The sequence below is a fragment of the Bufo gargarizans genome, chromosome 4 (assembly GCF_014858855.1).
Source record: "Bufo gargarizans isolate SCDJY-AF-19 chromosome 4, ASM1485885v1, whole genome shotgun sequence".
In the NCBI taxonomy this organism is placed as follows: Eukaryota; Metazoa; Chordata; class Amphibia; order Anura; family Bufonidae; genus Bufo; species Bufo gargarizans.
The window spans coordinates 296,037,412-296,064,619 of record NC_058083.1 but is presented as its reverse complement, the minus strand read 5'-3'; the positions used below and the strand labels follow the sequence as shown (position 1 = coordinate 296,064,619).

At 42.4% G+C, this 27,208-nt stretch overlaps 1 protein-coding gene across 1 annotated transcript in view; it reads left to right on the top strand.

Annotated features, from left to right (window-relative positions):
- Nucleotides 1–27,208, top strand: part of FRK (fyn related Src family tyrosine kinase) — a 119,040-nt gene that overhangs the window by 23,316 nt on the left and 68,516 nt on the right. The gene's annotated exons all lie outside the window — the stretch shown is intronic.

Sequence of the window (27,208 nt, the reverse complement as noted above, 5' to 3'; positions counted from 1 at the left end):
ATATCTGGGCAGGTGGGAAATTGAAATTGTTAGTGGAAAAGATTTAAGTGAAGAGGCATTGTCGATTGTAATGTGGATAAGATACATTGACAATGTGTTCATTCTCTGGAATGGAGACACGGAGACATTTGCCTCGTTTGCAGCCAGGCTGAATAATAATGTCAAACAATTCAGACAGTACTCCAATTTTTTATGATGCTTAATTGGTTTTTATTAGCCGGACATGGTGGTACACAAAGCAACGTTTCGGGCACATAGGATGCCCTTCGTCAGGCAGAAGAGTGTCCACTGGACCGAGGGAAAGAGCCGGCGCCAGCTCTTTCCCTCGGTCCAGTGGACACTCTTCTGCCTGACGAAGGGCATCCTATGTGCCCAAAACGTTGCTTTGTGTACCACCATGTCCGGCCAATAAAAACCAATTAAGCATCATAAAAAATTGTAGTGCTGTCTGAATTGTTTGACACAAATTGAGTTCCAGGAGGTGGAGCCAGGAACAAACCCCTGACGACCACCCACACCAGTCAGAATAGATAGAGTGCTGTGATCAACTGCGATTATCATATAGGCTAAATAATAATGAGGCCTATTCTTTACATTGGAAACTCACCCATCTAGCATCGCTTCTCGACCTAACTATCTACAAGAGAGAAGATGGTACGTTGGGTACGCGGTTGTTTCGTAAAATGACAGCCACTAACAGCTTGTTAAGCTGGAATAGCTGTCATCCGCAGGCCCTTAAAAGTGGGATCCCTAAGGGCCAGTATTTGCGACTGAGGTGCAACTGCTCGACTAAGCGGGATTTTCAGGTGGTGGCGGCGGACTTACCTCAAAGATTTAGATGTCAGGGGTACCCTACATGCCCTTAGTTATCAACATGCCCTTAGTTGTGAAAGAGCTTTGCTACTTAACCCACGGCAAAGGAGTGAAACATCGGAACAGATTTGCATCATAGGCAACTTTGATGAATCGCTTGAAGTGGTAAGGGATATATTGTCAGAATTTTGGGGCATCTTACGTGCAGACCCGGACGTGGGACACCTGGTTGGTATCCAGCAATCACATACCGACGCGGCCGTAGCATCAGAGACCACCTGGTACATAGCTTCCCTCAACCAGTACCACAAGGTTCCAATTGGTTACATAAGTTTAGATGCAGTTCCATCAAAAAGGGCAGCATTTTTACAAGCATGTATACGGGTCGATCTTACGATATTAGAACATTTATTAATTGTAGGACTACGGGGCTGATATACCTTGCCACTTGTTCATGTATGATTCAGTATGTAGGGAAAACCCAGGAGACGCATTGATAAACATCTGGGGGGACATACACAAAAAGGCAGACACCCCAATTGCGCGCCTTATGATGGAATGTCATAAGGAGGAAACAGCGAGGATGAACTTTCAGGGTATAGAAGTGATCAGACCATCACGAGAGGGAGGGGACATGGATAAGCGCCTGTTGCAAAAAGAGGCCCAATGGACCTTTCGATTTAGAATGGTACGACCTAATGGTCTAAAACAGGGATGGCCAACCTGAGGCTCTCCAGCTGTTTCAAAACTACAACTCCCAGCAAGCCCACACTGCCTGTAGCTATCAGCCTACAGCAGGGCATGGTGGGAGTTGTAGTTTTACAGCAGCTGGAGAGACGCAGGTTGGCCATCCCTGGTCTAAATGATCACATTTCCTACAGTTGCTTTCTCTGATGTGTAAGTGGAGAAAAATGTAATCAGGAACTCCAATACAATATTGTTGTGTTCACTGCTAATTGAGCTACTTCTTCACACATTGTCGAGTACAAGTGATTAAGGTTATGACAAGGACAATATATTTCAATGTGACAGGACAGGATAGTGGCAAGTTATACCACTGTCTCGTACCAGCCTGAATCCCTTGAGTGATACTTGAAGACGAACTTTGTCGCTTCCCATCTAGTGTGCTTTGTATAGGGTTCCCATCCCTTTCTTTCACTAGTAAATATAAATCACAGCAGAATTCTGTTTCTTTGAGTTTTGTTTGCTCAGTACATATAGTTGAACGGCAGTGTGTGAATGTTTTTGGCTCGTAGGCCTTCATTAGACACTGTTGGGATGTGGGAGTCACAACTTCCTATGTTAGGATGTAACACCTGAATGTCAGGGCACTATCCAGTATAACACCTCTCCTTTCTGGCACTGGATAGTGCCCTGGCATTCAGGTGTTCCATCCTAATATATGAAGTTGTGACTCCCACATCCCAACTGCGGCACAGTGTCTGATGAAGGCCTACGAGCCGAAAACGTTCACACGCTGCTGTTCAACTATATGTACCGAGCAAACTGAGTCATAAAAGACAAACTCAAAGAAACAGAATTCTGCTATGATTTATATTTTCCCATGAGTGATATACAGTGGATATAAAAAGTCTACACGCCCCTGTTAAAATGTCAGGTTTCTGTGATGTAAAAAAATTTGATAGATAAATCACTTCAGAAGTTTTCCCACCTTTAATGTGACCTATAAACTGTACCACTCAATTGAAAAACAAACTGAAATCTTTTAGGTGGAGGGAAGAAAACAAAAAACACAAAAATTATGTCTTATAACTAGGGATGTAGCTGTGTTCAGGATTAGGCAATCACACTCAAAATAGTGTTAAATAGGAGTCAGCATACACCTGTCATCATTTAAAGTGCCTTTGATTGACCCCAAATAAAGTTCAGCTGCTCTAGTTGGTCTTTCCTGAAATTTTCTTAGTCGCATCCCACTGCAAAAGCCATGGTCCACAGAGAACTTCCAAAGCTTCAGAGGGATCTCATTGTTAAAAGGTATCAGTCAGGAGAAGGGTACAAAGATTTTTCCAAGGCATTAGATATACCATTGAACACAGTGAAGACAGACATCATTAAGTGGAGAAAATATGGCACAACAGTGACGTTACCAAGAACTGGACATCCCTCCAAAATTGATGAAAAGACAAGAAGAAAACTGGTCTGGGAGGCTACCAAGAGGCCTACAGCAACATTAAAGGGAACCTGTCATGTGGATATTTGATTATAATCTAACTAATTATATACAATCATTAACTACTAAAAAGTCCCTTAGATGTATTCACTTACTGGTGTGACAGATGGTTACCTCATAATATACACACAAATATGCCACATGCCGTATGCTAATGAGCTGATTTGAGTCCAGCGTGATGTCAGTGAGTCCAGCGTTTTTTTAATTCAGAGCTATAGCCACTCCCCTGCCCACCTACTGCTGATTCATATGGAAAATAACTGTCAATCAGCAGCAGGTAGGCGGGGAGAGTCAGGAGCTCATAAATATTCAGGACTCATCATTATGAGCTGGAGCTTTTCAATACAAGATGTTGGCAGATTGATTGGGTCAATTAAAGAAAGTGACCCAGCATTTTGCTAAGAGAATCAGTCACTTATTTATAATACCCTTAGTTAGGACACCATAAAACTGGTGACAGGTTCCCTTTAAAGCAGCTGCAGGAATATCTGGCAAGTACTTGCTGTGTGTGCTTCACGGCCACAATAGTGACGGGAGCGCGGCCACATGGAGTGGTGGTGTGCGTGTATCTATGTATGTTTGTCTGTAATGATATAGGTAGTGTTAGCTGGAACAGTTATAGGGCTCCTGATGAGGTTTCACTTATAACCAGAAATGCGTAGAGACAGAGTTCAACTATAGCCAGCAATAACAGACGATATTAACATATAATTGGCAGCTATATAGATTTTATTCGATTTAGTAAGTGAGGGACATATAGGTTTATGCCAGTGCACCTATTATTACCAACATAGGTAGAAGGGGGTAACTGTGTTATACTAAGTGTGAGAGAAGTACAAACCAGTAATATATAATATAAACCCCCCCAGCCTTAACCCTCACTAATGATACCAATTTGATATAAGAGCAGCGAGGTGTGGATATTGATATAGGTACCCAGGTAGATTAGCTGGGAGCACCCTAGGTTGCTCTGAACTATGGTATCGTATTATTTATAGGTGATTATAAGTGTGGTTCCCCTAGTTTTTAATCAAACTATTTCAATAAAGTTTGTTGTTTTTATTTTTAGCGTCTTTGAAAATTACTGTGAATGATATTCCCCATCTATGGAACCTAAGATCAAGCTTCCAGAGAAAATAGTGGGCGACAGAATTTTTTTTTTGCTTTTAAGGAAGGCTGTAAACTTTATTTTAGACTTAGGCCTTTTTCATCTGGTTCTAAACAGCAGCGAGCTGGGGATTGTTATTTTACTGTTAGAGATACCCCCGCTCTCTTCCCTCTAAATCTCCTACCTTAGCCTCAGTTGATGCTTTCTTTTTGGCCTTAGGTCTGTTGTATGATGAACAGGACAAAGCAGCCTATGGCGAGAGTAAATTAGTCCGTTTGCTATAAAGTAGTCGCCCTGTGGAGGAATATTGTGCTGAGTTTAGGAAATGGTGTGTGGCATCTGGTTGGAACGACCCAGCATTTAGTTTCGTTGGGGTCTTTCTAAGGCCTTAAAGAACTTACTGGTCAACTATCCTAGCCCCAATACCTTAGATGAGACAATGAAGCTTGTAAGTTTGGTTAGTCGACTCCGCGAACATAATAGAGAATTTGTGGTTTCGACAGTTCCCAGGTACCCTACAGATCTGGTTTCGACAGGTCCCCAAAAATGTGATGCCCCAGACGAAGCAGGTAGCGGGGTAGGGCAGGAATACAATTTTTTATGTGCGATGTTAAAAGAATAGACTTTGTAAGTATAATAAAACACAGAGAAAATTTTTACTTGCGGGTCTGCAATATGTTTTTTTTTTTCCGTTTGAAAGGATAACAACTGTTTCTGCTGCTGGTTGGTTCAGAGATCGAGGGGACTGAAACCAGAGACTGAGGAAAAGTGCTCTGGAAAAGGGATTGTGTGTGAACTGACCTATACTTAAAGCACCTTCAGCGCAGATCCAAACTTTATTTTTATGTGCTATTATTATAGGGAGAACGGACCTACTCCCTGATTCTGGGACTGCAGCTTTTGATTATTTTTAGGAACTGCACACAAAACGCTTTGTTTAGCGGTCTGCATCAGTATGTCCATTCTGTAGCCCCGCCCAAAAAATAGAACATGTCCTATTCTTGTCCTTTTTAGGCATTGTTACAATGGATCCGCAAAGAAAACGGATCCGCAATTTGCGGACTGCAAAATACATACGGTCGTGTGCATGTAGCCTTAGGGCTCGTTCACACGACCTCAAATTGCGGTCGCAATGCACGGGCACCTGCATGGGGATCGTGGACCTATTCACTTGAATGGGTCCGCGATACCTCCGTTCCGCAAAAAGATAGAGCATGTTCTATCTTTTTGCGGTGCAGAGGCACAGAACGGAACCCCAGGAAGCACTCCATAGTGCTTCTGTAGTGTTCCATTCAGTGCTTCCGTTCCACATCTCTGGATTTTCGAACCCATTGAAGTGAATGGGTCCGCATTCAGATGCGGAATGCACATGGAACGGTGCCCGTGTATTGCAGATCCGCAAATGCAGTCCGCAATACGGCAACGGACAGCACACGTTCGTGTGAATGAGCCCTTAGTCAGAGATTTTGGCAGTGTAATGAAGTGCAGGCTAATGATGTGTTCCTTGCTATGACTTTCATGCCAGCTATGTGATTTCAGTTACCTCTTGATATAAGTCAACAAATACCTGCATGTGAACATTTTTCCTTTTAACGTCTTTGGCACTGTAGCGGTTATCTGACTGTTTTACATTCTAAGCTGTAATTACGTCATTTATGTGTACAATAATGACAATGCACATCTACAGTTGATTTAGTCTTAGAGCAATACCGGTTGTAAGGCTTGTATGTAACCACAAGGACTTTTTCAATGATTGGGGATAAATAATACTTATGTATAACTTTCCTATAAATATTAGAATGGAGCTTCTGCAGTCCTTCCTCTTCTTGCACCCACATTAAAGGGTAACTGCCATGTTTTCATTAAAAAATAAATTTTAGCATATGTTACTGCTGCAGCAGCATTATGCATAACGCAATCTTTAGTTTCTTCAGATACCACTGTTTTCCTTGAGTTTTTCCCTTAGTTACGGCTGTTTAAAAATTTACAATATGAGGACCTTCTCAAGATGGCTCCTCTGCCAGTTCTCTGAGGCCAAAACTGCTTTCCCTCACTTTCCATACACACTTGCTGTAGCCAGCAGCTCCCTGCCAGCCAATCAGATTGAATTACTGAGAGACACGCCTCCTCACTCTGAAGCCTAATGCAGACATGAAGTGTGAACGACCGCCCCTCCGTCTTCCTGTCTTCTTAGCCAGAGACAGACAAGCCATAGAATTGTCTTTTAAGGGAACAGTGGAAAGGGACAGAGGACATTGATGAAAGCTGTTATTATAAGGTAATTACAGATCTTTTGACAATCATTGACAGACTAACTCAGGTATACATGCCTAGCTCTAATAAACTAGCAAATAAATAAAAATATGACCGTTACCCTTTAAAGCCTCATTCACACGTCAGTGTTTTGGTCAGTGATTTCCATCAGTGATTGTGAGCCAAAACCAGGATTGGAGCCTCCACAGACATAAGATATAATAAAAAGTTCTGGACCTATTCTGTGTTTAGAGCCGCAACTGGTGTTGGCTCAAAGTCACTGATGGAAATCACTGACTGAACACTGACATATGAATAAGACATAACTAAAAGAGATTGCTGTCCTCCTATTTAGGCGCTGGGTGACCGGTATGGATTTACTGACAGAATTAGACTTGGAAATGCACAGTAGCGTGTGTGTGAAGTTATTCTGAATGACCCTATGTGCACCTTGAATATTATATACCCTTTTAGGGATAGATTTCAAATAGCTCTGATATAGCAGAAACCACTAAATTATGAAATTGCTAAATTGGGAATTGTATTTCAACCCAGAACAAAAAATGTGCTTTGGCGGACACTAAATAACTTGCCCATCCACAACAGGACAGCGGTAACGACAGATTTAGCGGGATATAAATTTGAGGCCTAGTATTTAGGCGCTGGGTGACCGGTATGGATTTAGTGACAGAATTAGACTTGGAAATGCACAGTAGCGTGTGTGTGAAGTTATTCTGAATGACCCTATGTGCACCTTGAATATTATATACCCTTTTAGGGATAGATTTCAAATAGCTCTGATATAGCAGAAACCACTAAATTATGAAATTGCTAAATTGGGAATTGTATTTCAACCCAGAACAAAAAATGTGCTTTGACGGACACTAAATAACTTGCCCATCCACAACAGTACAGCGGTAACGACAGATTTAGCGGGATATAAATTTGAGGCCTAGTATTTAGGCGCTGGGTGACCGGTATGGATTTAGTGACAGAATTAGACTTGGAAATGCACAGTAGCGTGTGTGTGAAGTTATTCTGAATGACCCTATGTGCACCTTGAATATTATATACCCTTTTAGGGATAGATTTCAAATAGCTCTGATATAGCAGAAACCACTAAATTATGAAATTGCTAAATTGGGAATTGTATTTCAACCCTGAACAAAAAATGTGCTTTAACGGACACTAAATAACTTGCCCAGCCACAACAGTACAGCGGTAACGACAGATTTAGCGGGATATAAATTTGAGGCCTAGTATTTAGGCGCTGGGTGACCGGTATGGATTTAGTGACAGAATTAGACTTGGAAATGCACAGTAGCGTGTGTGTGAAGTTATTCTGAATGACCCTATGTGCACCTTGAATATTATATACCCTTTTAGGGATAGATTTCTGGAGCCTGGATCTAGATATGAGCATTTGGCCTCGTCATGCACAGTTCTACACCTGTGAGGGGCTTCCAGGTCACTGCTTTGGAAGTTCTCAGAGCAGCGATGCAGGTAAGAGATTGTCAGGCCCATCCAAGATGTTTGGCCCTGTTAATCCAGCAGCAGGAGGAGCATGTACAGCAGCAAGGACAGGCCCTTGCAGGTGAAGAACTCTTGCTGAGACAAATTGAGTTGGAGAAACCAATTAATTCATCTCTACCTGGGTTCTAAAAATCTTTTCAGAAAGACTATAAAAACACTTTAGCACTCTCAAACTCCAGACTAGAGGGGTGTGAATGCTGTAGGATAAGCACTGTGGCACATATGGCCATATGTAGAGAGATATAGATGGAACACACATGATGGAAAATCCTTAAGAAAAAAAAAGCACCAAAACCACATGTAATACGTGAAGCTTTTGCTGCGGAAAAGCCAGCAGATTTCACCTTCTCTGAGAAAGATGAAATCCGCAACAGAAATACACTGTATAAATTGACAAGCTGCGGATTTCAAAACCACAATGCCGCAGCTTTTCTGACACATTTTTTTACGCTGCATGTAGGTGAGAATTCTGAAAGTCTCATCTACTTTGCTGGTAGTGTATAACGCTACAAATTTACTGCGTGTTGATAGGGTTATTGACCACTTCCTTTTCTCACCTGTTGCTCAGTGGTCATCACTTCTACCCTTTATAATCTCACCCCACCCTTCTGACCATGCAGTTGATAGCCTTATTTGGGTTTGGTTGAGCTGGTGTTCTTCCATCGCTACAGAAGTTAAGTGTCGCTTTTGTGTTTGTTACTTTCCCTGTTTTTGTATCTGGGCCTGAGACAGAGACTTCTATTCGTCCACCTGGGGAGGAATGGGTTGTCTCTGGTCCTATACTTATTCCAGGGCCTTATAGGGAAATCAGGGCCTAGGTATTCTGCTTATGAATATTCCTACCTTCGAGGTCTATTCATATTGATAGGTAGTAAAGGCCCGGATTAGGTTTGTCTAGGAGGTGACCTGTTCCTTCCCTAGTTTCCAGGCCCAGTTACTGTTCCCCTTCCCTCCTGTGTTCAGTGTGGAGTCGTCCTCCCCCACACACACACTGATCGTGACACTTACAGACGTGGACAAAATTGTTGGTACCCTTTGGTCAATGAAAGAAAAAGTCACAATGGTCACAGAAATAACTTTAATCTGACAAAAGTAATAATAAATTAAAATTCTATAAATGTTAACCAATGAAAGTCAGACATTGTTTTTCAACCATGCTTCAACAGAATTATGTAAAAAAATAAACTCATGAAACAGGCATGGACAAAAATGATGGTACCCCTAACTTAATATTTTGTTGCGCAACCTTTTGAGGCAATCACTGCAATCAAACGCTTCCTGTAACTGTCAATGAGACATCTGCACCTCTCAGCAGGTATTTTGGCCCACTCCTCATGAGCAAACTGCTCCAGTTGTGTCCGGTTTGAAGGGTGCCTTTTCCAGACTGCATGTTTCAGCTCCTTCCAAAGATGCTCAATAGGATTGAGGTCAGGGCTCATAGAAGGCCACTTTAGAATAGTCCAATTTTTTCCTCTTAGCCATTCTTGGGTGTTTTTAGCGGTGTGTTTTGGGTCATTGTCCTGTTGCAAGACCCATGACCTGCGACTGAGACCAAGCTTTCTGACACTGGCTAGTACATTTCTCTCTAGAATTCCTTGATAGTCTTGAGATTTCATTGTACCCTGCACAGATTCAAGACACCCTGTGCCAGACGCAGCAAAGCAGCCCCAGAACATAACAGAGCCTCCTCCATGTTTCACAGTAGGGACAGTGTTCTTTTCTTGATATGCTTCATTTTTTCGTCTGTGAACATACAGCTGATGTGCCTTGGCAAAAACTTCGATTTTTGTCTCATCTGTCCACAGGACATTCTCCCAGAAGCTTTGTGGCTTGTCAACATGTAGTTTGGCATATTCCAGTCTTGCTTTTTTATGATTCGTTTTCAACAATGGTGTCCTCCTTGGTCGTCTCCCATGTAGTCCACTTTGGCTCAAACAACGACGGATGGTGCGATCTGACACTGATGTTCCTTGAGCATGAAGTTCACCTTGAATCTCTTTAGAAGTCTTTCTAGGCTCTTTTGTTACCATTCGGATTATCCGTCTCTTAGATTTGTCATCAATTTTCCTCCTGCGGCCACGTCCAGGGAGGTTGGCTACAGTCCCATGGATCTTAAACTTATGAATAATATGTGCAACTGTACTCACAGGAACATCTAGTTGCTTGGAGATGGTCTTATAGCCTTTACCTTTAACATGCTTGTCTATAATTTTCTTTCTGATCTCTTGAGACAGCTCTTTCCTTTGCTTCCTCTGGTCCATGTCGAGTGTGGTACACACCATATCACCAAACAACACAGTGATTACCTGGAGCCATATATATAGGCCCAATGGCTGATTACAAGGTTGTAGACACCTGTGATGCTAATTAGTGGACACACCTTGAATTAACATGTCCCTTTGGTCACATTATGTTCTGTGTTTTCTAGGGGTACCATCATTTTTGTCCATGCCTGTTTCATGAGTTTATTTTTTTACATAATTCTGTTGAAGCATGGTTGAAAAACAATGTCTGACTTTCATTGGTTAACATTTATAGAATTTTAATTTATTATTACTTTTGTCAGATTAAAGTTATTTCTGTGACCATTGTGACTTTTTCTTTCATTGACCAAAGGGTACCAACAATTTTGTCCACGTCTGTATGACCCCAGCCTGTCTTCCCTTCTGGTGATTGTTTGGGGCCCCAGCAGTTAAATCCTCATTAAACATTTGATTTAGTAAATTGGTAAGCAATTAATAACTTATTGGAATGTACGTTTGTTAATTTCCAGAGGCCTTTTTAAGCATGGTAAAACACATTTCATTATAAATGCAGACAGTGGATATTTATTCTTTCCCATTGTGTTCATAATAATACAGTTAGATAATAATATTTATTTTAACTGGGTCATATATTTGTTTGTTCTATGGATGGTTCCATGGGAGTACAAATAGAGCATATATGGGTTTCATTCTTCGGGTAGCTCACCATATAGCCAGGCTTCTGTTTGAGGTCACAGATCTCATGTTTTAAAAGGAATATCTATAAATATGCAGTAATTGACTTTGATATGTAAAATTGGCAACACTATATTGATTATATCAGCAAAATGTGTTCAGGAAACTACTAGTGGTATAGCAGAGAGATGAGTGATAGATATTGTCTGGATTACATAGACCATTATTCCCTTAAAAACCAGGCCTATTTAAAAAAAAAAATTCCAATAGCCATAACTTTTTTATTTTTCCGTTCACATGGTTATGTGAGAGTTCTATTGGGGTGATCTGGATTTTTACACTCTTCATTCTGAGCTATACTTCGTGCTTAGCTCAGCATGGAGAATGCAATGGCTGGCCTGAATCACTTCAGCAGCGTCCAGGCTGCCATGGCGACCGATAAGAGCCCTGAAATTTCACTGCTGGGGCTCTGATCAGAAGGCAAGGGAGCCACATCTTTCTGTCTTCACTCACAGGTTCTGCGATTAGCGCTGATCATGGCACCTGAGGGATTAAATGACAGGGGCGGCGCTATTGCTGCTTCCTGTCACCCGATGTGTATGGTGTGGGCCCGCTCCATACACCTACAGGCGCATAACGCCTTACATGTGCGCGTTATGGGTTAAGGGGTTATTGATGATGCAACACTGTATTTCGCTTTGCCGTTTCATTTTTTCTTTTTTTTGCTAATGTGTAGGGACAGTGACAGGGAACATTTTTGTTATATACTTCATTTAGGGAAAATGTTTATTTGTGGTAGAAAACTTAGGCTTAGCAGCTCTCTTTCAAATGACCATTGCTAAAGGACATCCGTCTTCTATCCGCATAGGAGAGAGGGGTTGGGAGCTGCGGGCCTCTGCCTGACCTGCTCCCTCAGAGCTCGGTGGGGACAGGAGCCTGATAGCTTTTCCCCTGCACTCCCGACGTGCTGACTAATGAACCAGCCGCTGGAAGTGATGCTTGACCAAGCATGAAGGTTTTATGTTTGGTCCAGGAGGTTTCCCCAGACATAAAACTGAAGCGCAATTTGAACAGAGCCTTTTTTATCCACGATTTGGCAATATTTCCTAGTGATTTCTATGGGGGAAAAGCTGGGCAGAATGGAAAATGTTTAGTTTTTTCTAGAAGTAGACGATTTAGGAAATGTTTCAGATGACAATCCTCATCCATATCTCCATTAGCATATGAATGTCATAAAGAGGGATCCTGAGCTTAAAAACTGTTGGGGTCATTTATCAAACTGGTGTAAAGTAGAACTGGCTTAGTTGCCCATAGCGACCAATCAGAGTCCACCTTTCATTTTTGACAGCTCCTTTGGAAAACGAAAGGTGGAATCTGATTGGTTGCTATAAGCAACTAACAATCACAGTTCCACTATAGTATAAAAAGTAACCTTTATTATGCTATTATAAAAAAAAAGTCAAACAAAAACAACAAAAATATATATAGTCGAGACTCGATGGTCATCACTCTTCCATGATGTAGGAAGGGGTTGTTTCGTAGGCAGGGTAGCAGTCCTACTTTGGGGCACTTACCCTATTACTTACCCTGAATTCGGGTCCCTGCCTAAGAAATGGAATGGCCGCCCCAATAGGGGTGATCCCGTATTCAGGAACCTCCTATATACCCAAGGATGGCCCTGTAAATAGGTGATACTGACCCACCTCGATGGGGTGGTCTATAATTGGTAATGTGGCCTAATCTAGATATACAAAAAATAAAAAATGCAGAATGTATCACAGATATTAAAGTTTATACTGTATATGATGATAAACTTCATATATCCTTATTGATAACAGTGTTAAACAGCAAAAAGCCGTCCAATCAAACGCCAAATGTGCTACCAACTCTCTCATGAGTTGTTAATATTTCAAAGAAAGGGTACCTTGACAGTTGGAATACACCAACATGTCAAGGTGTGGTCTCTTAGACCCAACGCGTTTCGCCCTGTATTGATAGATCAGGCTCATCAGGGGACACTCAACACTTATCCCAATCGACATCAGACAGGCACATAGATGGTGACAATATATACCGGTGGTTAATACCAATTAAACCGCAACATAATGATTATATTCCAAGTCTATACCAGAAGATATGTTTAGCTAACGGTACCTCCAAATCCCCTCAGCTATTTGTCTCAGCACTTAAATTACACAATTGTAACCTCGAACTAGTATGTTGCACATATTGCCTATATTTGATTGCATGTGTCAACATCACATCAAGGTATCGTGCTACATCAATCTCCTATATGTCATACACTTCATTAGTGGTCACATCGATCATACTTGCGTGCCCCAATTTCCACCCAGTCTGGTCATTATGGATCACCAGTTAGTAAGGTTACTTCACTTCCAGTGGATACGGGCCGCTAGTCATATGATCTGTAACCACGCTCATATGATCTAAGCCAGTTCTACTTTACACCAGTTTGATAAATGACCTCAGGGATGTTTATGCAGTGTAGTATAGATATAAGCAATGGGTGTACTGAAATGACAGATACCAGAAAGTACTGTGATCTATAAGAGCTACTATACAGGCTTGGCTGCATTTTTGTAGTTACCAAACTCCCATATGACTGTTTGCCTTATTAAAGGGCAGCAATAATATAAAGGCACGTCAACTGTTTTACTGGATTAGATGGTACAACACAATATGAAAATCACACAACCAAGTTGCTATAGTCAAAGCCTTATATTCTCATCTGTGACTATATTCAAAATAATAGTTCACAATAGGTAGGTTACTGCAATTTAAACATAATATTTAATAAATAATTAATTAAAAGGTGTAGGCCCGTGTACATTGATTTCAGAGGTTTGTATACACAAAGGTCGCACAAAAAAAGAAAAAGATGCAACCACTGATTAGCATGCCATAGTATAAGGTATACTAAAGTAAAGACAACAGAGGATAGAGGAGGATATGATAGTGATATATATGGAACACAGATACTGGGTCTCTGACCCTATACGTCCCTATATCTATCTACTAATTCCCCTCTCACTAAGTGTCCCTCTTTAAAGGCAACAGTGACTGTCCAGCTTCGTCAACCAGCTCAGAAAAAGAAGAGGGAACAAGAAGAGGGAACACATAGTCCGATCAAAAAAAAGATGTCCTGACGCGTTTCATTGGCCTCCGCCAAATCCTCAGAGGACCATTATACAGGAAGGTATTATAGTGCACAAAAGTCAGAATCAATACTTTTAAAATGTATACAGAGCGATAATCAGTCGCTATCATTGTCTACTTAGGCACGGATCAACAGTAGGTATTCACCTGGCCTTGATTGAAAGATAGATATGTGATTGATAGATAGATATGTAATTGATAGATATGAGATAAATAGATATGAGTGATAGATAAAGAGATACAGAGAGAGAGAGAGAGAAAAAAAATAGCTTTTTATGCAAATCCCTAATACAAGGATTCCCAACCAGGCCTACATGGAACCTGGTGCCCAAAAGACAGACAGCAATCGCTTTCACTTAGCAGTAGACATGGTTTGGCTGCAAGGGGATGAAATTATCAGAAGTTCCCCTGGAAATGAGGTTAGGAATTACTGACAATGGTGAATCTACTTTTATGATCAAAAGGCATCAGCTGCGTAAATAGTATACAATTTAGAATAAAATGACACACAAAGCTTTACCTGTTATACACAGACACAGCATTGTTTTACTTATTTTTAAATATCACTGCATGAATGCTTCCTAAAACCGGCTTGTCTGCTTCTAAAAATGGCTTTCATTTTGGTATGTAGTACTAAAAGGTACAAAAAAAATATTCGTTCTGCATACTTTCACCATAATACCAATAAGAACAATACATCATTCAGTGATCAATGAGAGGTTTTGTCTGCCCAAACAGTATTTACCATGAATTATCCAATGAATGCACTAGATGGCCAATAAAGAATAATAAAGCCTGATGATTTTTTTCTGCATTTTGAAAATCTTTGGCTTGTGTGGGAATTTGCTCTGGTAGACAGGCTAGCGGATGTAGTATAGAGGCAATCACAAAGTCTTTAACTTAAACAGTTCAGTGTTTTATTCACACATAGGGAAAAACTAAAAGTAACGGCTTGCAGTCTTGGTGTTTGTTCGCACCATAAAAAGTCCACAGAACAAAAGCCTTCAACTGGTCAGCAGTTTTTCCACCCGCAGTCCACTGCAAGCTTTAGGGCCTGTTTCCCAGCAGGCATCTCTCAGCCCTTTAGCACGGCACAAGTTCTCAGTTCCAAAACACACAGAAACTAACAGTGCTCCACTGTCAGATGGAGGATAATCCACACCCAGCTGAGACTGCTGGCTGGGTATTATATAGGCCCGGACCCGGCCTGGAGCGTGGGGAGTAGCCACCCTCCCAGCACTTTGGCTACTCCCAGTAAGAGCCGGCCCGGATCGGCTTTACAGCCACACTAACAACAAACAGTGTCAATCAGCACTAGCTGCCGCTGACACTTAAAACTACCGGCTCTTACCTTACCGAGGCCAGGAATCTCGGTGATACATACCTTCCATTAATGACGGCCCCTTGTGCCTTTCTACACTTGTTAATTCATGTATTAGTGAACTGACTCGTAGAGTCATAGTTACAGTACATAGTTGATAACGTGTTGAAAGAAGATACATGTTAAGAAATCTTTCCCAATGTCAAATATGGGAATAAATCCCTGGATCATCGCCCCATCTTCAGAAATCTATAACCCACAACTTGAGACATATTTTTCAAGAAAGGCATCCAAACTCTTCTTGAACTTGAATTAAGGAATCGACCATCACAACTTCGTATAATATAGAGTTCCATAGTTTCACTGCTCTTACAGAAAATAATCTCTGTCAATGATGATGAAAACTTTTCATGTAGATGTAGAAGATGGTCTCTGGTCTTGTTTACAGGTGTAAAATAATCATGAGAAAGACTTTTCTACTGTCCAGTTATATATTTGTATGTTGTAATTGTTATGTCCAGCAGGGTTAGAAAATGATTCTAGTTCATTCTGCCAGAGTCTTAGTATTTCTCAATAGTGATGGACAAACATCTGCCGGGACGGTTCGCGAACGCGATCGCGCGAACACGATCAAATGTTCGCGAACCGCAAGTTTGCGGCGGGTCCCATTCATTTTAACGGCAGGCGAACCTGAAGTGCACAAATAGTCCCACAACATGGACAGTGACATACCAGATGTATTATTCAAATTTGCGATCACCATTCATAATTTTTCTCAATGCGAAATATCGGCAATACCATTTTCGCGTACGCGCATGCTCTAATGCACTATACAGTACCCAAATGCACTATAAAGAAAGTATATTGGTATATAACACCCCGCTTCAATCAGTTTTTTGGGGGGCGACTGGTTCATCACACCAGTAGAAATTATTTGTTCCAATAACGCTTGTCCCTCTATATACCTGCAGTATCGCAGCAGAACCGCACACAACTGCTGCACAATAAAAATGCACTATAATATACTTTCTAACATAGAAAGTATATTATAACATTGTACAAGGAAGGCAGTCCATTAGAATATACATAAAGATAAAACGTAACCTTTAATAATGTTACTATGAGGGTCCATTCACACGTCCGTAAGTGTTTTGCGGCACTATAATAGAAAATGCCTAATCTTGTCTGCAATTTTTGTGGAAACAGAAGCACGGATGCGGAAGTGCAGATGCGCAAATGCAGACAGCACATTCCGGCCCCATTGAAAATGAATGGGTCTGCACCCGTTCCGCAAAGTTGCGGAACAGATGCAAACCCATTTTGCGGACCTGTGAATGAAAAGGATATTCCTCAAAATTAAAAAAAAATTACATTATTAAAGTTAAGCAAAAAGCATAGATGTGGTAGGCAATAACAAGTGCTCGGCGGCACTAAATCAGGTGCTCGGCAGCACCAAATCAGAAACCATATGTCCTACCACAAACCGGAGGGTTCCAGTGCACATTCATGAATCCTGGAGGGAAAGCAAAAAACATCTATCCCTGTGCTAGATGTGGTATCTAAGGAAAGGGTGGGCAAAGAACTGTCCCTGATATTGCCCTACAAGAGGGGGCTATTCTGGCCCTGATAGCCTAACCACAGACCACCCGCCCTGATAAGAGCGACCCCATCCAGAACCTTACCCTATATAAAAATGGCCCTAGCAAGCCCCTAGGCCCCTGACTTCCAGGTGATCACTATATATATCTATGTGTTTTTGACTCCTTATAAAAGTATATTATAAGTATACCGCACCCCTCTGTGTATCACACCTATCGATATCACACCTATACCAGTCCTTATAAGGACTTTTGTGGCCCTATTAGCTAGCGTTTGGTGTCCCTAACAGCCTGTCCCTGCTCCATACAGCAACCTCTTCCTACACTGGCAAAACACTGAATGTAAAATGGCGGCCAGATCAGGTTTATTTATAAGGTAGGGGGTATGTCCATGTGCTGAAACGTCTCAATTGGCTGTCCTGTACCACCTGATGGATGTGTCATGGGTCAAAGTTCTTCACAATGTAAAAGAATATGGCGGGCGCGAATATCTTCATATGTTTGCATGTTCGGCGAATCGCGAACACGCAAAGTTAGCCGCGAAACGACCGCCAGGCGAACTGCAAGGCCATCTCTATTTATCAAGTGGTTAGTGTGGTTAGAGTGCCATCTAGCGGTGTTAAATTGTGTTACACTTTGTTTTTCTGTTACAAAGACTACTGCATTGTGGGTGGTGCACTGCATTGTGGGAGTGAAAAGAATACTGGGAAAGAGAAGTCTCCAGGACACATCAGCAGAGCTGTCTTTTTGCACATCTCCTTCTTAAGCTCCACCATCCTTGTATAAGAATATCTAGTGAGAGATCTACCTTTGTTTCTGGGACATGATGTTATGCAGAGCTGCTCAGCTAGTTGTAATTGTTGCTTAGGGAAGTTGTTACTACTGTTAGCTAGACATGTAATCCTATGTATAGGCAGCCATTTTACCATGTGCTTTCAGTGTTAATGCAAATGTTATAGTACATGCTATCTATACTTATACTTGCTATTTGTATTCTTATAGTTTTACCAATCAAACAATCCTGTTTTACCAATAAACAAGTTAGACTACAAAGAACAGTCCTCTTATTTGGAAGACAGGAATGGTTTATACTGAATGTCAGACTGCACATTGCGTAAACGTGTAGAAAGACAGAACAGTAAAACAGATGCTAGTCACCAGCGATAGTGGATATGACTATACGGAGCCGCCATCACACATGCGATCCTGCGTGCAAGGTTGCAGCGGCTGCCATACAGTCACAAGAAGTGAGAGTGCAGCCCCCAACAAGTGCAGCATGATCCAGACCACACTGAAGTCTGTTCCTACCTAGTCTGCACAGAGACATTAAGCAGCCAACAAAAGGCACACAATGTCCGCTAGCCAGGCATCATCATACAGGACCAGGTCACGAGCAAACTGCTCTAGCAAATCCTCAAAAAAGAAAAGGCTGCTCTCTCCCATGCAGAAGGCTGCAAAAGTAAGGTCTAACTTTCCTGCACAAAAGATGCAACTAAAGAAAGAGAGAGTGTCAAAGGAAAAAGAGAAGGCGTTACTGGAAGAAGAGATGGCATGCCTGCAAGCGTCACTGGAAAAACTTGCCGCAAAGAAAGAAGCGGCAGCCGCAGTGGCCAAAGCAGAGTTCCTAGAAGCCTTGGAGTTCCCTGAATCTGAGAAACACAGAGTACTTGGGCCAGACCTAGATCAATAAAATGTAGGACAGCACGTCTCAATATATGTCCATCAGCATCCCAAGACAGATAACAACTATGATCCAGTGTCAAAATCCCTCCTGTGACAGAGGTTAGAAGATCTGAGAGACTTGCATCACATGATGTTATCTGACACCTCTCGATTTCACTTTGCAGTGTTGTTGTTGGTATGACCACACCTCTTGTTTCAGGTGTAGCTTGTGGTCATTACTATTCCTCTATTTAGTCTGAACTCACACTTCCTACCATGCGGTTACTATTATCTGCCTGGAGTTGGACAAGCTGGTGTGTGGTCCTCATCTGAGTTCCGGCTCATCCATTTTCTATTGAAGATAAGTGTTCTCCCCTTTGTATTTTGTTTTCCACTTTTGCTCATTGTTTACTACGCCTCAGGGAGATGCTGGTTTGTTCATCTGTAAGGGAACCAGTGGTCTCAGACCCTGTCACTAAGCCTAGGGCTTTTCAGGGTATCTGTGGCCGAGGTATACGATGTATGAATATTCCCGCCTTCAGGGTCTATCTATACTGGCAGGAGTCAGGGCTAGGTTTAGGGTTTTCCTAGGTGGTGACCTTTTCCTTTACCTAGCCGTGATGCCTAGTTTGGGGTCATTTTCCTTCTGTTGTCATTCAAGTGTTCCTCCCCTCCTCCAACATTGTGACATCCAGCATATTAGCCAGCCTATACGGAGTGTCTAAGATCCTACTTTGAACCACAGTACCTCGAGCAGGACGATATGTGACAAATCGATGCCAGCCACAACTATCACCCTACAGAACAGAAGCTAGAACCTTCGCTTTGACTTAAAGGGACAACCTTCGCGTCAGAACAGTATTATACAGACTTCCCCAAGTCAGAAACCGCTAAAAGTTATGGTGATACACCACACATGCAGCATAACAACAACACACGGGATAATATTGGTGCTAACCAGGCCGCCATGGACTTCGTTAAGTTCTTTGCTAAACGGGAGCTGGTTACCAAAGGACTAAAGTTCACTGATCGCCCTGAGAACTACAGGACATGGCGAGCCTCCTTCCAGAACGCCATAAGGGACTTAAATCTTTCCTGTAGTGAGGAGTTAGATATCTTGGTAAAGTAGGCTTGGAAGCGAGTCTGCTGAACACGCCAAAAGAATCAGAGACATTAACATAAACTTTCCCGGCAAAGGCCTACAGAGGGTGTGGGAAAGACCTGAGGAGTGTTATGGGTCAATAGAAGCTATAGAAAATGCTTTATATAAGAGAATTGATTATTCTCCCAGAATAGTGGGTAGGGGTTACCAGAAGCTCAGGGAATTCAGTGACTTGTTCATAGAGGTATAGGTTGCTCAGGTAGAAGGAGATCTGCCGGGGCTAGCATTCCTGGACACAGCCAGAGGTGTCAATCCAATTGTCGAAAAACTCCCTTATAATCTACAAGAGAAGTGGATCACGCATGGTTCCCATTATAAACAGTTTCATAATGTACCATTCCCCCTCTTCGTGGTGTTTGTAGACTTTGTTACTTAACAGGCAAGGATCAGAAATGACCCCAGTTTTGACTTTACATTGTCATGGTCCACTACCCCTGGTGTCAAACCTCATAAAACACCAGTGGCATTCCACAAAACTAATGTTGCCGCCACAGGTTCTTCTTACAGGCAGTTTGTCTTCTCAAGGAAGAGAACATACCCAAATATCTTACCAAAGAATGCCCCCTGCACAAGAAACCACATCCGTCTTTAGAGGACCGCAAATAATTTCTCAAAGAAAACAACATCTGCTTCAGGTGCTGCGCTACAACATCGCACTTCGCCAGGAACTGTAAGGTCAGTGTGACATGCACAGAATGCGGTAGCACAGAACACAACACCGCTTTACACCCTGGACCACCCTCTCAGGTATCATCCCAAGCAGAGGAGCAGGACGGGAAGCAGATAGGCACTGACATAGACACCCCAGTAGTCAGTTCTCACTGTACAGAGGGAAATCCTGCTTAAAAATTTGCCTTGTCAGAGTTTATCCAGTCGGCCACTGAAATAAGGCATTCAAGGTATATGCAATCTTAGATGATCAAACAATAGGTCTTTAGCTAAATCCACCTTCTTTGACACCTTCAACATCATAGGACCCGATTCTCCCTACTCCTTAAGGACATGGGCTGGTATCGTTGAGACAGCGGGGAGGAAGGCAACTATGCACTAGGTAGAGTCCATAGATGGTCAGACCTGCTTGTCCCTGCCAACCATACTGAAGTGCAATCACATTCCTGACAACCGGTCTGAGATACTTAACCAGAGGTGGCAGCATATCACCCCCACCTGAGGAGTATAGCTCACCTGATACCGGAACTGGTAGTTCTTACTCCTGGGAGGAGACATACTACGAGTTCATAAGACTAGAGGACAGATTACCGGTCCACAAAATGCTCCATATGCCCAGAGACTTGACCTAGGATGGGTCATCATTAGAGATGAGCGAATCGAAGCTGACGAAGTGGAATTCGATCCGAATATCAGGAAAAACTCGATTCACACCGAATCCGTATTCCCTCACGCTTCGTGGTAACGAATCGCATTTAAAATGGCTGCTGCACGTGTGAGAACATGGAGCAAGGAACTCTGGGAAGGCGGTATCACCCATAATGCCATGCATGCAGCCAATCAGCAGCCAGCCAGCCCTGTGATGTCACAGCCCTATAAATGGCCTCAACCATCTTGGATTCAGCCATTCTCCAGTGTACTTAGTGCAGGGAGAGATTTATAAGTGCAAGGAAAGATTATTCAAGGTGTAGGAAAAGAATAGGAAGGTTACAGCCTGGGTAATAGGAACAATCCTATTACACCTTGCTGCACTGACTGGGCACCCAAATTGCCATTATACAGCTCTGTAATTCCAGCAAACCTTTCTTGTTATTGGGGTTTTACAGCCATTAACATGGTTTATTACGAGGAAATATTTCTACATCTTATTTCCCTTGTGCGGTGCAGTTATATGTTCTAAAGCATTTTTTGGCTTGTATTAGTGGGAAAAAAGGGCTTATTAGCCGTTGTGTGGTGAAGTGCTAAAATTACAGCACCTTTTTTTCGTATATTAGTGGCAAAATAAAAATATATTTGCCGTTCAGAGGTGCAGTTATATGTTCTAAAGCCTTTTGTGGCGTGTATAAGTGGAAAAATATAAATATATTTGCTGTTCAGTGGTGCAGTTATATGTTCTAAAGCCCTTTTTGTCGTGTATTGGTGGCAAAAGTAAAATATATTGGCCGCGTTGCAGTTATATGTTCTAAAGCCTTCTGTGGCATGTATAAGTGGAAAAAAATAAGGGCCTATTTGCCGTTCAGCAGTGCAGTTATATGTTCTCAAGACCTTTTTGTCGTGTATTAGTGGCAAAAGAAAAATATATTTGCTGTTCAGCGGTGCAGTTATATGTTTTAAAGCCCTTTTTTGTGTGCTTTAGGCTTCATTCACATGTCCGTGAAACACGGTCTCTAATATAACGGACTGGCATCCTGCTTAGTGCAGGAGCGCACGGCGTCATTGGTTGCTATGATGCTGTGCGCTTTGTGCCGCTGCCGCAGTACAGTAATACACTCATATATATCATACAAGTGTATTACTGTACTGCGGCTGCACAAAGCGCACGGCGTCATAGCAACCAATGACGCCGTGTGCTCCTGCACTAAGCAGGAGGCCAGTCTGTTATCTCACAGACCGTGTTCCACGGACGTGTGAATGAAGCCCTAGTGGGGGGAAAAAAGGGCTTATTAGCCGTTGTGTGGTGAAATGAGAAAATTACAGACTTTTTTGGGGTGTTGTAATTTCCTTTTTATTTATTTATTTAATCTAACAGTACGTCAGACAGAGAAGTGCCAGGCCCTGCACAGGGGAGTGGCAGAAGCCTAAATGTTTCTGGCACAGGCAGAGGTCGCAGCAGAGTAAGGGGCTGTGACAGCAGGGGTCACTTCAAGAGGCCAGTGTCAGATAGCGGTCGTGTCTTGACCAGCAAACCATCGGTTCTTGAATAGTTGACTCGGTCATCTCTGTTTTGGATGCACTCCTGTTTTTTGGGCATTACCAATACTGATGGATTACTGACCAAATGTTGACCGAGTGAAGGCGGATGCTCCACAGACAGGATCAGTTTTTTTGGGGTTATTGTTCTGACGGATCAGAGGTAGGGCAAAATAATCAGTGACACAAACACAAACTTACTGCTGACACCCTCTCCACTCTGTCGGGGGGCTCTACGTGTATAAGCGGTTAACAGAACAGGTTCTGTAGACCTTTATGTGGAATCGGCTGACAATGGTGTAAAAGGAGTGCACTTCTTCTTGGTGCTAACATCGACCTGTAAGGCTGAGTTCACACTTGAGTTATTTAGTCAGTTTTGGCCCCGTGACTGCCCAAATATGTGAAGTGTGCAGTGATTCTAAGAGCGACGCTTGTCATCTGCATGTCATACTGACTCACAGTATTGTTTTACTACCACAGCAGACTCCCTATGGGTGTTACTGCAAGGCTCGGTGTTCTACACCACTATAGAGGCTCTCTGCAGCCAGGAAATCAACGTTTTTTAACGCGATTCACAGCGAATGAATTCGGATCGAACCAAATGTTTTCCAAAAATTTGACAAACCGGCCGAATCGAATTTTTGAAAAATTCGCTCATCTCTAGTCAAAACACTAGTAATCCAAAATACACAACTAAGAACACAGCTAGTGGTTCCTGGTACGGGTATAAGGCCAGAGACGGGTTTAATAGAGCACAGAGTCCCAGGATCAGAACCTGATAGGTCAGGACTCAGCGCTCCATTAATACAGAACACAGCACACAGGAATAGATCAGCTGAATAATCAGCCCACTGCTAGTCTCCTCCAGCACATGCCCGCTGTGGGGAGAAAGAACATTGCATCCTGTTGCTATGGACGCTGTCGCATCACCAGGGAGCGTGGCTTAGCAACGTGTTTCTCCTGGCACAGTCACGCCAAAACTGGAGATCTCACCGCTGGAGCCCAGACAGGTAAGTTTGTGACACCAACGTTTCTGTGTGTTGTGGCTATGTAGCTGAGCCAGATACATGATATCTCCACTGTGAACATAAGACCATTTTGCTCTACCACTTTTGTTGTACTCGCTAATGACTTAGTGCATAAGGGACAGCCGCACGTTCAGGTTTTTTAAAGCAGTTTTTGAAGCCAAAACCAGGAGTGAATTAAAAAAAGAGAAGTCATATCTGTCCTTAATACCATTTCTCCATTTATGATCCACATCTGAAAACTGCATCAGAGGCCGTACCCTAAAAGCAGTGGCATAGCTATCAGGGATGCAGAGGAAGCAGCTGCTTCGAGGCCCGTGCTGAGAAGGGGCCCAGGAGCAGTCACTGTACTTCGTCACCCCGGGCCCCTGTCAGAGCATCTGACTTCTGCACCAGGTCCAGAGTTGTGCACTTGCACCTCTGTCACTGACCTGCCATCAGTGACATTGCTCCGCCTCTTCCCCTCCTCAGTTCTGATGGACAGTGACCAGCATCAGGACGGTCCAATGTGGGTGGGGCTGTACTAGCCCGGCCCCCTTTCCTACCCACGATTCCTGCAGCCTGAAACTTCCATGCCCAGCAAGCTGAACATCAGTTGGATTGCCACAAATGCACTAGTGATGTGAGTGTTGTGCTTCTCTCCTCTAGACTATCAGGGAAGACACTGATGAGAGGACGATCAGTGTCTCCCTACGATCGCTGCGCTCCCTTAGAGAGCATTGACACTGCTAACAAGCACACTTGCCGTGCCGCTCGTAGAAGTGGCCGGCATTCTAGTGCTGTGTGACCCCGCCCACTGCCCCCCCCCCCGATATCAACCCCTTGTGTTAGCGCGCACAGACCTCCCTGCCTGCGCGTCCCTTTCAAATGTGCCACGTGCAAGACTGTAGCGAGAACGCTCTAACAAACTGCTACACAAACTCTATCCACAATTGAAACAAGGTAACTATCCTTAAATGGACATACTGATATATCCCCAGACTGTTACATATATTCAAAGGTCCACCTCTCCAAAACAGTTACATACATATAGAGGGGAGGGGGGGGGGGGAGAAAAAAAGAGAAGAGGAAAAGGGAAAGGGAAACGTTTTAAAAACCTTCCCTCTCTGTTTTACATGACCGCATAGGCACCGACACGCGCCATTTTTAGAAGGAACCAGGCAGTATACACCCAGCTGCACTTAAACTAGGGTGACACAGGTACTTTTACATATGTTAAAAATTTTTGTCAATGTATAATAACGTATGTCAATCCTATCAACATAAAACGTCTCGTCATATTGAATTATGTATACATTAGTAATGTGGATAATGAATTATGTATACACTATTATTATATATTTACTGATGAATTTATGTTATTGATTTATTTACTCACTCAATGAAGTATTTACATTTTTACTTATTCATCTATTTATGTACATAAGCATATACCTACAGATCTCTTTTTATATATACTTTCTTAAACCCATTGATGTACTTGCCCACTCAATTAAGTGTTCTATTTTACCTATATATTTATTTATTCGTGCAAGTATATATCCATAGATCTCTATAAATCAAATTCTATATACGACTTTTATACATACATATACATATATTTTCTACTATTTATTTTTTGCTATATTTTTACCATTTATGTTCCTTGTAGACTTGATAAAGGGGGTCGTCAAGACCCCGAAACGCGTTGTCTTGTAATAAACTTTGTTGTATCCTGCATTGGGTTGTGGTAATGCGCCTTACGATCGTCTATTAGCTGGATGGACGTCCCGGGGGTTGGCTCAGCGACTTGTGAATCTTGGGAAGGAATTACCAGCAGGGTCTAGAGGGGAATGTAGGTACAGGTTTGTCCACCATGTTGTCGCCTAGGAAACCCCTTGCCACATACCTGTAGACATAGCACTCAAGCTGGCACCTGATGTCGAAAGTGGGGTCCCCCCGTATCACTTCATAAGTGTCAACGTCCCTTAGTTGCCTAAGGGCTTTATTGATGTAATACACCCTCGACATAAGTACCACATTGCCCCCCTTGTCCGCCGGTTTCACTACAATATCATCCTGTGCACAAAGCCAGTTTAGAGCCTGTCGCTCCTCACTACTGACATTATCCTGTACTCTAGGATACACCATAGCACGTATATCCTACTTCACCTGGTGGTGAAAGATGTCTATGCTAGTCCCGGCGGGCATAGGGGGGCAAAATGTGGACCTGATCCCACCTGTAAAGGTGGTTTCACCCTCTGGTACTGCTTCTTCAGTCACCAGACTGCCTTCAGAAAGGAAATCCAGACATTTAAGTTCAGTTTCATTAAACTTGGTGAATACAAAAAGCTCCATAGAGTCGAGGCGAAGTGGCAGCTGCCCCTCTGCCCTGGGGATTACTCCCTGAGGTGTATTTTTAAACATTTTGTGCAGGTGCAATTTCCTCACAGCTTTAAAAATGTGACGGACAAGTATAGGACATGTTCTATTTTTTTGTGAGGCTGCGGAATGGACATAAGGATGCGGACAGTACACGGTGTGTTGTCCGCATCTTTTGTGGCCCAATGTGGATCGGATGCAGACTAAAATAACTGTCGTATGCATGAGCCCTAAGACAACATATATGTTTATACCACTTGGTTATATTATCAAAAGAAATAAATCACAGTATTGATATATATTACTAGGGATGAGCGAATTTCATGTTATTGCGCTTCGTTTGGTGGTAAAAGCAGAATTGCGTTACCACGGGCCATAATGCAATTCTATGATGGAATGCATAACAGAATCCCTTTAGAGGCATTCCGTTATTCATTCCATCATAATAAAAGTCTATGGGCTGCATAACGGGTCCATCCAGTTTCCGTTATGCAATATGAAATTGGCTCATCTCTATATATTACATACTGAAAAATGACTTCCCTGCAACCATTATGAGAAGATTTATGAAAAGGTTCTCAACCCTCATTAGTCACATCAGGGTTTTTTTCCTCCACAGTCATAGTTTGTGTTGTTACCACCAAGAGAATGAATTTGGCAGAATATTTTCAGAAGATAAATAATCTTAGTTATTTTGATGTTACTTTACCTAAGATTAATTCATGGGACGGGTTTTAATGACATGACTTCAACACCACCATGCAGAAACAATGCATACTTTAGACATTTTGATCATAGATATAAAAGAATGCCTAGAAACTTTTTGAATGAGTAGATCAATGAGACATCAGTGGGACTGTTCTATGTCTGTTAATTATATTTGTATAAACATCACATTCTGAACCTAATGATCATACAGAGATTAGTGGGTCTACATACAGTAGACTACTAACGTGTTACTACTTCAGTGCCAACCACTTGTGGCACTCTCACTTTCAAAACCTCTTGTTGAAGAGACTGAGTGGGTTTCATATCAGTCGGTGATGGACAGGAATCCCCCCCCCCTCTTGCTCTTCAGTTAGGCTACATTCACATAACCGTGAAAAAATGGCCATTTGTTTCACTGATGCCTTTCTGAGAAATGGCTGTTATAAATGATCCCCTTCAATTGTATGGGGGCTGTTGGTCCTGAAAATAGAAAAAATA